Raw genomic sequence first — 13,373 nt, forward strand, 5'->3', positions numbered from 1 at the left:
TCAAGGGAAGTTATTATGAATAATACGGTTGTCGACTATACTCGCCTTTTTCTCAAAACAACACTGTTGGAGGTTTGTGCTCCTTTTTCTCGAGAACAATAAGGCATAAGGAAACAAAATTTTTCAGAGCAGTTAAATAATGGCATTTACATAACTGGCACTAGAATCAATAGCCTAGGTGCATTTGTGTTTTTCTGATTAAAAAAAAAACATTCACAAGTCGCAGTTGTACTGCATCCGGACAGATAAAAATAAACATAAATCTAATTTTGTTGGAAGTGCATAGTTATAGTTCCACATGTGTAAAACGTTGGTTGCTGCTTTCGTACAAAATTACAACACTCTGGGGAAAGTAGATATTAAGAACGGGTACATTTGTATAAAAAATAAAAACAAAAATTCCTAAACAAACTTTTAAACTAGTTTTAAGCTCTGAAGCAAGCTGCGAGTATCCTTAGGGTTCCTTGTTCATTTTATAGCCATGAGGTTTGTTACAAATGCTGAGCAACCAAGTTTTGAAACTCATTTTACAAGTCTAACCCCGATATAAGGCCCGTTCACACCGTTCCAAAAACTCGGTTGCCGGCTGAAATTGGTTCCTTTTCTCGTCTGTTGACGCCCGGCGAGGCGAAACCGCCGACCTGCTGGTGTTTTTCGCTTTTCCAAGCACTTCATGGCCACTACGTCGCCTCTCGCGGTGTACGCAGATATCGTTAGAAAAGAGCATAAATCGACGCTGTCTGCGGGCCTAAAGCGTGTGCACGCTTACGCACGCTGAACGCTGGTATTCGGCGAGACGTTGCGTCGTTTCTCACATTCTTACTTTTAGTTAAGTATATGCAAACAGATATGCAACGATAAATAAGCTCGACCCAGTGGCGCTGTCTGGTTGTCAGGATGGGAACCATTATTGTCAACACACTGAAGCTCCTCTTAACGCTTGAAGCCACAGAATCGTAACTCTAAATAAAAAATAAAACAAACATATCACTTTCATGTTTTATATGGCGCTGCGCCTACTGTCGTCATCGCTATCGATTTCTAATAAATTAAAAATAACAATCGTAAATAAAAATTTTATTGTGAAAATTTCAAACTATGAGCAGAAAAAGCAGCTTAATTACTTTCTGCTGCAACCAGCAGTAGACTCGATAGCGAACAGCAGCAAAACAACGCTCGGTGCACGCGTGAACGGTAGCGCCATCTAGTGACAAGGCGCCAAAGCACATCAACTCTGTGATGAAGAAGTTTTCTTCCGTAATTACTGGTAGCTAGGGTCAGTGCATTGCAAGCCTTTTTTTCGTTCCAAGAAGAAAAACTGCAAATAGTAGAAAATGTAACAACTGACTAAAAGCAAGACAACTGCTTCGCCAGGTGTCGCTCTTGCGAGGTAAACACACTGCATTTAGTTAGGCCTAAGAGCTTGAAAATCGCCAAATTATCTGAAAAACAGGGGCTAGTTATCGTTTAAATCTCTACGCGTGGGCGAGAGTTTGCGAAATAAAAGCGAACCGCTACCATTTGAGTGAGCTATCGCGTCGAAGAATCAAGCGGTGACATGTATTTATTCCGAAGCGGGCGAGCAGGGCGCCGCCATCTTGTCAACGCATCCCCTCGATCGTGCTCCATGCGCTCAAGCAGGATCGCGGTCGATCGCGATTGAATTCGCCGTGTAGCAACGCCGGATCTGCATCGAGTTCGATTTCGATCGACTCGATCGCGATCGAAAGTGCCCGTGTGACAGCAGTATTACCAACGAGGTGAGATGAAGTGGGAGACCGGTGCCCCATTAATAGCCAATGAACGCAGTGATAAAACGGTGCAGTTCAACTACTGGCGAACCTGGTTAGAGAGCGAAAGCTGTGGCGTATATGAGCGGCTTGGCGTCTGTAACCTTGAGTGCGTTCCGGAGACTGGATAGGCAGCGCCCCCACCCTTCCACCCTGGCAGGTGGCAGTTAATGGTTGGTCGTGAGAGTTCGCTCTGACAATGCACGCTATGGCCTAATGCTGCAGTGCCGCGTGTCTGCCACAACGTTATCAGCGCTAACGCATGCAGCCTACGTCTCGCTCATCACCCCACGAAAATATCAACGCGATTCAGGTGTCCCGACCCATTGGATTGGATTGGAGCAAACTTTATTTGTGCCTGCAGTTGGGCGTTCGCGCGCCCCGACGAGGGCCTACGTCGTCTACGAGGCTGCCGGTACTCGGCGCGGGTCTCCGCTCGCCGTTGCCGGCTCGCTGGGTCCCTGCCTTTCGAGCGCCCCGAGGGCCTGCTGGACGGCCCATAGCTGTTGGTCATGGTCGTTGCTCTGCGCGGCTGCCTCCAGCCGCGGCGGGATTGTTCCTGATCTTGCTTCCTTTGGATTTCTGATGCAGTCCCACAAGATGTGCGTGTGATCTGCCGGCTCCCTCCGGCAGACTCTACACGTATCGGTCGGGTAGGTCTGGGGGTACATGCGATGCATCAGTCCCGGGCTCGGTAGCGATCCGGTCTGGAGCTGTCTCAGTAGTACCGCCTCCGCTCGACTCAGCCTCGGGTGCGGGGGTGGGAGAGTCCTGCGAGCCAGGCGGTAGGCCTTCGTGATTTCGCTGTAGTCGGTCATGCGGTCCTTGGCTCCGAACCACGTCGGACGGTGTGTTGCCGGGGCGCGGTTGGTTAGCGCTCGCGCCGCTGCGTGTGCCGTTTCATTGTGGTTCGCATTGCGTTCCGACGCGTCGCCCGCGTGCGCCGGAAACCACTTGGTTCTTACTCTTCTGTCTTGCAGTTTAGTCGCTAGTAGTACGCGCTCGGCCTCCCTGCAGACTTGGCTTTCGGCGAAGTTTCGCACCGCCTGTCTCGAGTCACTCAGCACCGTGCAGCAGTCTGCGTCGGCGATGGACAGGGCGATGGCCACCTCCTCCGCTTGTTCCGCTCCGTCGCTTCTCACGCTCGCTGCCGTCCTCGTGGCGCCGGTCGACGCCTCTATGACGACCGCTGCGAAGGCGTTCCGTTGGTATTCGGCCGCGTCCACGTACCGCGCGTGCTCGTCGTTGGCGTGCAGGTCGATGAGAGCCTTGGCCCTCGCCGCTCTTCTTCCCTTGTTATACTCGGGGTTCATGTTCTTGGGTATGGGGTCGATTCTGGTCTGGCGTCGGACCTCTTCGGGGACGGGGAGCTTCGTCTCCGCCTCGTTCGAGTGTCTTATTCTCAGGTCGTCCAGTATCTTCCTCCCGGATTTGGTCGTGGACAGCCGCTCCGGTTGAGAGGTCCGTTGCGCTTCGGCTATTTCTTCGAGTGTGTTTTGCATCCCGAGTTATAAGAGGCGGGTCGTGCTCGTGGACTCGAACAGGCCCAGCGCCGCCTGGTACGCTCTCCTGATGATTACATTAATTTTGTTGCGTTCGTGTTGCAGCCATCTGTGGTAGGCTGAAACGTACGCGACGTGGCTGATGATGACGGATTGGACGAGCCTGATTAGGCTCTCCTCTCATGCCAGCCTTCCGGGAAGTGACTCTTTTGAGGAGTTGCATAGCGTTGGCCGTTTTTGCCGTGAGACGGGCGATGGTGACCCAGGGAGCCAGTTATGCTTACTCCCTTTCCTTAAAATCATTGGAGTCTAAAACGTTGTCAACGCCTCTGAACAAAAGTGTCGCGTTTCTGCCACAAAGTTTTCAATGCCAACGCATGCAGCGGACATCTGTCACTACCACCATGTAACTTAAAGCAAGACTGAGGTGTCCACTGTTCCAAGAGGGCAGCTATGCGCCCTCCCTTTGCTTTCGAAGTTCAGTCATTTGAAGGTCAAGCCTGCACGGTCCGCCATTGAAGTCCGAAGTCCCGTACTGAAGCTTTCGCTACAAAAAGCAGCAACAACGACGAATTCAGTCTGAAGCGACGGGTCCCGGTTGGAAGGGTGCCGCCATGTATGTCTGCGCGGGAATGCAATCAGCGACGGCAGAAATCGGCCCTATACCAATCGGCCTTACCGCGCCGCTTTCCGTGTCGGTCGGCATCAAAAGCGGCGGAACCCGCTTCACTGGATTTTTCGACAAATGTGAAAGGGCCTTTGGGAATATGACCCGGTAGCTAGTGGGCGAAATGACGACAGGTAGAAAATTTTTGCTTGCGTGCTTTCTTCGTTCAAACAAGGCGCTAGAAATTTTATAAACGATGCATCCCATGGTATTCGCCTACGAGAGCTAAATAATAGTTAAAATACATTTGTTTTCGACATTGTTTGAATCTCGGTTTCTTCATCCAAACGACGGCAGCGCCATGTAGCTGATAATTAGGCGATGTGAGACACACATAAAAAAACGGCAATGTAACTTTTGATACGATGTTTGTAGTGATTCCAGCTGTTGAAGCAGGCTGGTTGAAACCCTATGTTAAGTTAAAACTATCTATCAGCAATGATATCTCACTTTTTTTTACTGAAACGTCAACTACACATCACAACCATCGTTCGGTTGATGAAATCGAAACGGAAACAGAATGAAAGAGGAAATTCAATTATATAATATTTAACGATCGTAAGCGAAAAGCACGCGGGTATCCATGTATTATAATGTCTAATGTACAATTTGTAAAAAGAAAACACGCAATAAAGTTAGGCGCATGCAGTATTTTATTCCCCATATATACCGAATTGGTTTTCCTCTAGTTAGCATTTAAAGAGCCCTGGAAGTCCTCCTACCTCTCCTGGCGAAGTTGTGCAGCGGTTAAGCGATGCGCCACAGACCTACTATTGTGACCGTACTTCGGACCACGTGGGCCCGATCAAGCAGCTACCGTGAACAATCTACAAGGCCGACAACCTCGCGACGACCATGGGAAGTGGGATGCTTGGAATGCCCCTCCGAGCCTCAGCGGATTAGTGTAGCAGGAATGTCTAGGGCCATTGTCAGCAGTAACCCCAGCGAAATTCCTTGAGCGGAGGTGACCACTAAAGCGGCGAAGGCCGGAGACGCGCAGGAGGTATTGTCCGAGCGACCACAGCGGAGGCGACGTGCCGGCGCCGGTCACGCTGGCGGTTAATTGAAGAATTCTGTGTCCCCGACTCGCGTTCTGGGCAATCGGCGGGGAGGCAAGTTCATTCACCTGCTGGAAGACTTCGGGAGATTCCTTTCCCGCAGGGCTGGATGAGCCGGCATCTCCCCCTCTCATCGACCCAGCTGCGACCCACCTGCCCAGCCGTGGGTGGTAACAAGAACGTCCCCTTCGGTCCATCCGATTGGACAGTCCTCGTCGACCATTATTCCCCAGCCAGGGATCTGGGGAAACCGAACGATATTTAACTCGGCCGTGAGTGTGGCCGAGAGACGCCTGCTAGCTCCAGTCGACTACGGTTGACGAAGACGTTCCCCTTCCACTGAAAGCCATTCTCAGTCCCGCTCTATGTAAATAATGTAAATAATCATGTAACTATGTAAATACAGTTTTTTCCTTCACTTCCCCTACTCCCCGTCTCCGGCCCACGTTTCCTTCCTCCTTCGGCAATGCGGCGGTGATCCTGGATCCGATGCCTGGTGGGACACGCTACTAGTACGGCAAAACATATCAACTGGTGGCAGCGGTGGGATCTTCCACGCTTGGTCCTGGCTTCAGCAGTGGTGAGCGCTTGACTTTCTTTAAGAATCTGCCAGGCCTGATAACTCTGGAAATTTATCACTACCTGTAGATTGTTTTTCTGCACGTGCTCGCTTAAGCATTTCACGTAGCAGCTTATTTTATGAAAGTCCTCGTTCGGAAGTTGCCATGGATTTGAGCAAGCTAAAGAAGCCAGAGTTGATGTTGCTGTGTGAAAAGCTGGGTATTGAGGCCAGGAAAAGTCACAGAAAGCCGCAGCTGATTGAGGCTATTAGGGAATGTGGTGCTAAGGAGGAGGGTGACAAAATTTGGGAGACCTGGGAAGTCATTCAGGAGGGAATCAGGAACGCTAAGGAGAAGGCCGTCAGGGTTGAAAAAGAACGCAAGGAGGAGGCCGACAGGGTTGAAAAAGAACGCCTTTACCTCAAGGAAGCCGCTAAAAAGGAGGCTGACAGGTTAGATAAAGAAATTGCTCTAAAGCGTTTGGAGTTGCAACAAATTTTAGAGGCGAAGCGCGCCGAGAGGAATTCGACATTAAATCAGGAGGTTTCGGCGCGAAAAGAAATTAATGTCGGCAATGAAAACTGCGTGTCTTTGCCCATTGCCCGCGTCGCAAATGAGAGCCCGCTCGGGGTGCGTCTGACCGAGGCAGCCATCTCCCAAAACCTGCCTAAGCAGCATCACTCGATTTTCTCAAATCGCTCGGATATGCTGCCCAAAGAAAAGGGCCTTTGTTTTGGAGATTACGCTGCACAGGTCCTTACCACTTCGAAGGCTCGTGAATTCGCAGCGCCAGCAGAGCACGTAGTTGAAGAGGGCAAACCTGACAGCGACTGTGGGGCTCCAGGCCAGAGAGCGGCGTTAGCTGAAAAGCGCGATGCCGCACAGATTGTCCTTGCAACCCAGATAGGCGTAGGCGCAGCGCAAAAAGGTAGTCCTCCAGAAAGCAGTCGCGCGCTGAAAGCGGCAACTGCAAGTTCTATTGTAAGCGAGGAATGCGCCTCAGCGCTGCCTCGAAACAATGATCAGTTCAACGATGAGGGAACGACAGCCGCTCGCGACCAAACACCCGAAAATTAGTTATGCTCCACTGAAACCAGCGTGTCTTTGCCCATTGCCCGCGTCGCGATCGAGAGCCCGCTCGAGGTGCGTCTGACCGAGGCAGCCGTCTCCCAAAACCTGCCTAAGCAGCATCCCTCGATTTTCTCAAATCGCTTCGATATGCTGCCCAAAGAAAAAGGCCTTTGTTTTGGAGATAACGCTGCGCAGGTCCTTACCATTTCGAAGGCTCATGAGGTCGCAGCGCCAGCAGAGCACGTAGTTGAAGAGAGCAAACCTGAACCTGTAAGCCTGATAAATTCTCACGGTGATGAGCTAGAACAGGCTTTATTGCAAACTGTCGACGAGGCGGACGCCGGCGACTTAAACCGTGACGGCTCCACGTTACCTAATGACGAGCCAGCGCAGGACTTACTCACTCATAGCACAGGGGTAAAGAGTACCGACAGTAGTACAGGCTATAGTGAGTCTTCCGAATCAGGCGCAAGTGATGAGCTGGGGCTAGGTGAGGAATTGAATACCAATCTAGTGTTGCCCCACTCAGATGGCTTTCTCAAACTCCTTCGTGTGGACAGGAAAACGTTCGCCGCTGAGCAAGAGAAAGACCAAACCGTACAAAACTTGAGTCACCAAAGTCACATAGGTGTGTCACGGAAGAGCATACCTTTCCAGCTCCGTTCTGGCCTGCTGTACCGCCAGTATAAGGATAGGAAAGGTATCCAACACGACCAACTTACTGCTCGCGTCGCGATCGAGAGCCCGCTCGAGCTGCGTCTGACCGAGGCAGCCGTCTCCCAAAACCTGCCTATGCAGCATCCCTCGATTTTCTCAAATCGCTTGGATATGCTGCCCAAAGAAAAGGGCCTTAGTTTTGGAGATAACGCTGCGCAGGTCTTCACCAGTTCGAAGGCTCCAGAATTCGCAGCGCCAGCAGAGCACGCGGGTGAAGAGGGCAAACGTGGCCCTGTAAGCCTTATAAATTCTCGCGGTGGTGAGCTAGAACAGGCAATTTTACAAACTGATGATGAGGCGAACGCCAGCGACTTTACCTGTGACGGTTCAGCGATTGCTAGTGACGCGCCACGCAAACCAACTGAGAGGGTTTCCACGGAGCGGCAGCGCACAGAGGTGGCCAAACGGGAAGAGTTAATTAAAGGAAAAGTGCGGCTCTTGTTGACTGCTCGACTGAAATCCGAACCGCGTGGCCGCCCCAATTTGGCACCTCGGTGCTCAAGAGTTCGCACCCGCCCCGTGGGAACACAAGCCAAGAGAACGCAACGCGCGAACCCGATCCGAGAGAGACGGATACGCTGGCACGGCATTCGCACTCGTCCGTTCCCTTCTCGCGTTCTGCTTTCTGAGCGTCAGCCAAACTTCAGAACCACGAGACTTGGACGAGGAACAGTTAAGGGTCCTAAGCTGAAATTCCTAGCCTTGTGTCCTGTTGCACCTGCTAGAGCAGCTATCGGACCGCGGCCGCGAAGGGGGCGGCTGAAAAATAGGAACCAGTAAATTCCTTGAGTCGCAACGGTGTTTGTAGACGGATTCGAGGAATAATCCCGTCTTGAGTTGAATGCTTGTTTCTTTTGTTCATTTAACTCTCCTGTACAGAAATGCAAGCTGAAATTCCTAGCATTATGTAATGTCTCATCTGCTAAAGCAGCTGTCGGACCACGGCCGCGCATGGGGCGGATATGACGCATAATCTCATATTGAGTTTAATGCTTGTTTATTGTCTTTTGTTCATTACACTCTCCTATGCGAAATGAGAGCGAAATTTCGGAGCTTGGCATTGCGGGACTCAGTTCACATGCGTTGCCGAAAGGTGCGAGTAATGGCAACGCTGATGGCCTCAGCCGAAGCTTTCCCGTGTAATGCCCTTTCCTGACTCCCCAGACGTTATTCCGCTATGCAAATTTGTATTTTCTTTTTTTTTGCTTTAGCGGGAATCATTTTTGTCTGTTTTGTATGTATTTATTTATTTATTTATTTATTTATTTATTCAAATACCTCACGGGCTCCGACTGGAGTATTATGTGAGGGGGGTTACATAACTGGGGTGGGAAAAAGAAGCAAGTAGAACATGGTTATTTTAACATCGTTATACAAAGAACAAGCAACCAACCAGAAAATAGAACTAAATTGAAAAACTAAATTGAAAAACGCACTACAGAACACACCTCACAAGAAAATACTACTTATTTTTTCTTTGAAAATAACATGATCTGAGATGTGAACAATGTGAACAAGCAGCTCCACCTTCCCTTTGTGCTCTCACGGGCGGTGGCTTTCTGTGACATAAACCGTGCTACGGCACCCCCCCAAAATTTTAGGAAATTTTCCCTTTTGGCTAAACAAGCTCTGTGTATTCTGGTTTGGTCAGACTTGGAAACTTTCGGAGGAGGACGTAAATTTCACGCGACAGCTCATTTTCTCTAAAGAGACTTTGTTGACCGAAAACAGCTTGGCAGTTCTTAAAGTCGGTTTGGCGCTTTCTGCTTGTTGGGCTTTGGACTTTGCTGGTTGAGCTCGTTACAGCTGTCAACGAAGCTAGAAGAACCTTTGGGCCCAGCTGTGACCAAAAGCCGAACGGACACAACTCCAGGTCTCTGCGCGCAGCAGCGTTGGCTGCAACCACTACGAGACCTCTTCGGGCGGCGGACGTGCTGTTGTGACCGTACTTCGGACCACGTGGGCCCGATCAAGCAGCTACCGTGAACAATCAACAAGGCCGACAACCTCGCGACGACCATGGGAAGTGGGATGCTTGGAATGCCCCTCCGAGCCTCAGCGGATTAGTGTAGCAGGAATGTCTAGGGCCATTGTCAGCAGTAACCCCAGCGAAATTCCTTGAGCGGAGGTGACCACTAAAGCGGCGAAGGCCGGAGACGCGCCGGAGGTATTGTCCGAGCGACCACAGCGGAGGCGACGTGCCGGCGCCGGTCACGCTGGCGGTTAATTGAAGAATTCTGTGTCCCCGACTCGCGTTCTGGGCAATCGGCGGGGAGGCAAGTTCATTCACCTGCTGGAAGACTTCGGGAGATTCCTTTCCCGCAGGGCTGGATGAGCCGGCATCTCCCCCTCTCATCGACCCAGCTGCGAGAGAGTGGAAAAGCTCGCACCTGCCCAGCCGTGGGTGGTAACAAGAACGTCCCCTTCGGTCCATCCGATTGGACAGTGCTCGTCGACCATTATTCCCCAGCCAGGGATCTGGGGAAACCGAACGATATTTAACTCGGCCGTGAGTGTGGCCGAGTGACGCCTGCTAGCTCCAGTCGACTACGGTTGACGAAGACGTTCCCCTTCCACTGAAAGCCATTCTCAGTCCCGCCCTATGTAAATAATGTAAATAATCATGTAACTATGTAAATACAGTTTTTTCCTTCACTTCCCCTACTCCCCGTCTCCGGTCCACGTTTCCTTCCTCCTTCGGCAATGCGGCGGTGATCCTGGATCCGATGCCTGGTGGGACACGCAACTAGCACGGCGAAATATATCACTACAATGGCAGGTGCTACCATCGGTGGAATCATTAATTTAACCGGCACCACCCAGGTTGCATGAAGACGCCATCTTTTATATGTACCATCCAGCGTTAACACACTCAAAAAACACTAATACAGACAGTTTTTGCCTCAAGGGGCAAGTAAGGCTTGAACCTGGCAACACGAAATCAGCCTCAGTCTACAGAAGCACTTAAACGTGTGGTAGATCGGGGACCCTTTTGCGAACAAATAACTCTGAGGACGTCATTTCTCTAATGCAGACAAACGATTCATTTGGATTTAGTTTTTGTGTTTATATGTCAGTCTTATTCTACGCCATCCCACATCAGCCACTTTTTAAGTCTGTGCGTAGCTGCTTTGAAGACAGTGGTGTAGCAGGCTTTAGAAAAGCAACAGGCTTCTCGGTAGACGGTTTCATGGCTCTGTTGGAGTATGGCCTGAATGTCACTGTTACTACGTTTGATAACCACGCCTTTCACCAGGGAAAGATAGCGCGCTCTGAGTCGTGCGCGGTACCAGTTTTATGCAACATATTTTTAATAGATAGCAATACTCGATGCACCAACCCCTCTCAACACCACGTGACCGTCTCGCTATCTGAATTTGACCTTCACCCATGCCAAGATAAGAATATGCTTAGATAGAAAAAAGGGCGCAGAAAAGAAAATCACATCCGCGAATGGGAGTCGGCCCCGCGGATGCGCGCACAGATCAACTTTACAAGGCATTGCGGGAGACCACTAGGCTATCGCCACATTTTTTCTCCTTTATTGCCTTGTGCGGCAAGTACAGAAACACCCCAACCGTGTCGTTAATATCACATCAAAATGTATGTAATTTCATTTTATTGAGAACATCCATCACTTCAATGACTCCATCAAAGAAACCATGGCTCCCGAGGACGTGTCGCATGCGAAAACGGCTCGTGTTAAATTGCACCACGATCTCGCGCTGTGCATTGCAGAGCGTCGTCTCCATCAACTTCCGTCTGCTCCCTCCAGCGGCACTCCTCGCTAATCGCGTCTTATACGCAGCTCCAATCTGTGCTTTTGCAATGATTAGAATGTAGAAAACATTTTCTGCTGTTTGCAAAATTCCAAAGCTTGGCCCGGCCCACCTTGGCTGATTGGGACCACAAAGAAGATCCTACCATAAATGAACAGGCCGCGCCCGTTGGCTCAGGGGTTATGGCGCTCGGATGCTGACCCTACAGATGCGGGTTCAATGACGGCCGTGGCGGTCAAATTGCAATGGAGGCAAAATTCAAGAGGCCTGTTTACTGTGCGATGCCAATGCAAGCTACCAAAGCACAGGCGGCCGAAACTTCCGCAGCCGTTCACTACGGCGTTCCTCATATCTGAGAAACTTTTGGACGTTGAACCCCATTAGGCAAACGAAGCTATAACCGACCGTGCCAGAAAAAATGGCGGACTCCAACTTTTGCCCTAGCATTGCCAAAATTCTATCGCTGGACTTTTGAGGATGACCGCGGTTAAATACTGCCTAGCTTTTTAGGTACGTTCTTTTAGACACGTAGACGACTTGCTCGTGCTAGTCGCCGAAAAGAAACGTTTCTACAGCGGTAGCTGTTGAGCGCTCGTTCCTGGGTTTCGCGTCGTTGTTGTTTGTCGTTGTTCGTCGTAGTCATCAGCGCAACCGGTGGAAGCGTTGCCATGGTAACCTCTCGGAGGGTGGTTACCGTGCAAGGAGGAAGGTGCCACACGTGCGAAGAAATCCGTAACCAGTGGGTTGATACCGTAGGAACCATTCGGAGGGTAATTACCATGGAAGGACGGGGGTATAGGGAGAACAGAGGGTTCCCTATATGGTTACCTTGGAGGAAGACGGTATGGCACAAGCGTAAGAAGGCGCACCCGGTCCACGGTTTACACGGTAACCACTGGGAGGGTAGTTACATGGAACGACGAGGAGGGTTACCATTGCAGACGTTTTAATGGCGAAAGCGTAGGAAGGCGTAACTACAAGATGGCTACAACGGCAACCGTCGGAAAGGTGGTTACCGTGAAAGAAGGAAGGTATGGCGAGAGAGTGAGAAGGCGCACCTGGTACATCGTTGCCATGGGAACCAACCGGAGGATAGTTACACTAGAATAATAAGGAGGGCAGCTTATTATTTTTTTTTCTTTTTAGGTCGTCCGCAACTAATGTATGTCTAAGGAGACTAAGGCGATAGGAGGAGGTAATGACGAGAGTGTAGGACGGCGCGCCATGGTTACCATGAAAGTGGTTACCTATCGTGGAAGGAGGAGGAAGGATATGTCGATAGTTGAGGAATGTTGGACGGTCCATCTGCGAGAGCTGCTGTGAAACGCGCCGCCCGAGAAGAGGATCATCGGCGGCACCGCGCTTCTAGAACGGCGAACTGGCGAGCATCCCTGTACGAAAAGCAGCTTTGTGTGGAAAACTGAAAACAGAGCCCTAGAATTATAGAGATGTGAGGTCTCCCTCATATTCTCTGCGACAACTTAGGGTAAAGTACAAATACCTTAACAGCTGTCACTGAATCCCCAATCAACCAGTGCTAACCGTCATGTGAATTTTCTATGTATGACGGTGCCTTGGCTGATATTTTAAATTTTTTAGAACGTAATAAATCAGGCGTAGCATTTACCCTGTCATTAACACTCTGCAATTAGACCTTAAGCTAACATTCTGTCATGGACATGTTTGTTGGCGTTTCTGCTCCCGGTCAAGAAAGCTACTGTTATCCTGTGATTCCTCCCACGCGAAGGGTGCTAAAAGGGCGACTGCAAAACATAAATGCTAAAAAAAAATCCTCTACAGATCTCAGGCAGTAGAGCTTCGACTTGCCCATTTCGAGGTTAAAGGAGGCTGCTTTTACTGATATGATCGTGCTGGAAGCTGTTCAAAAGTTGGCACAGAAAATAGAGGGGCCCCGAAACAACAGGTCAATACATATAAAAAGGCCAGCAGTAGTTCCCGATGTCCCCAGGATCGCACACAATTTTAGAAAGTAGGGAACACGCACGGGAAGTATGGAATAAGCGTGTAACCACGAGCTTACTCCCACTGAAGATGACAGCGAATAAATGAGCCCTTGCGCGGTGCGAATGTAATCCGAAGGGGAAAGCAGCGAAAACGCGGGGAACGAGGCCGCCGGATATATCCAAAGAATCGAGTATATTATCATTTGTGTGGTGTTAAGGTGCGGTGAGACTTTGAAAATGAGTTTCAAAAGTTGGCTGCACAGCA

At 50.3% G+C, this 13,373-nt stretch overlaps 1 protein-coding gene across 1 annotated transcript in view; it reads right to left on the reverse strand.

The window, feature by feature from the left end:
- The window catches only part of LOC149352445 (soluble guanylate cyclase 88E-like), a 204,853-nt gene that overhangs the window by 83,715 nt on the left and 107,765 nt on the right, over nucleotides 1-13,373 (reverse strand). The window lies entirely within an intron of this gene.

Source organism: Amblyomma mixtum, chromosome 3 (assembly GCF_055824585.1).
Source record: "Amblyomma mixtum isolate Tamu chromosome 3, ASM5582458v1, whole genome shotgun sequence".
Classification (NCBI taxonomy): Eukaryota; Metazoa; Arthropoda; class Arachnida; order Ixodida; family Ixodidae; genus Amblyomma; species Amblyomma mixtum.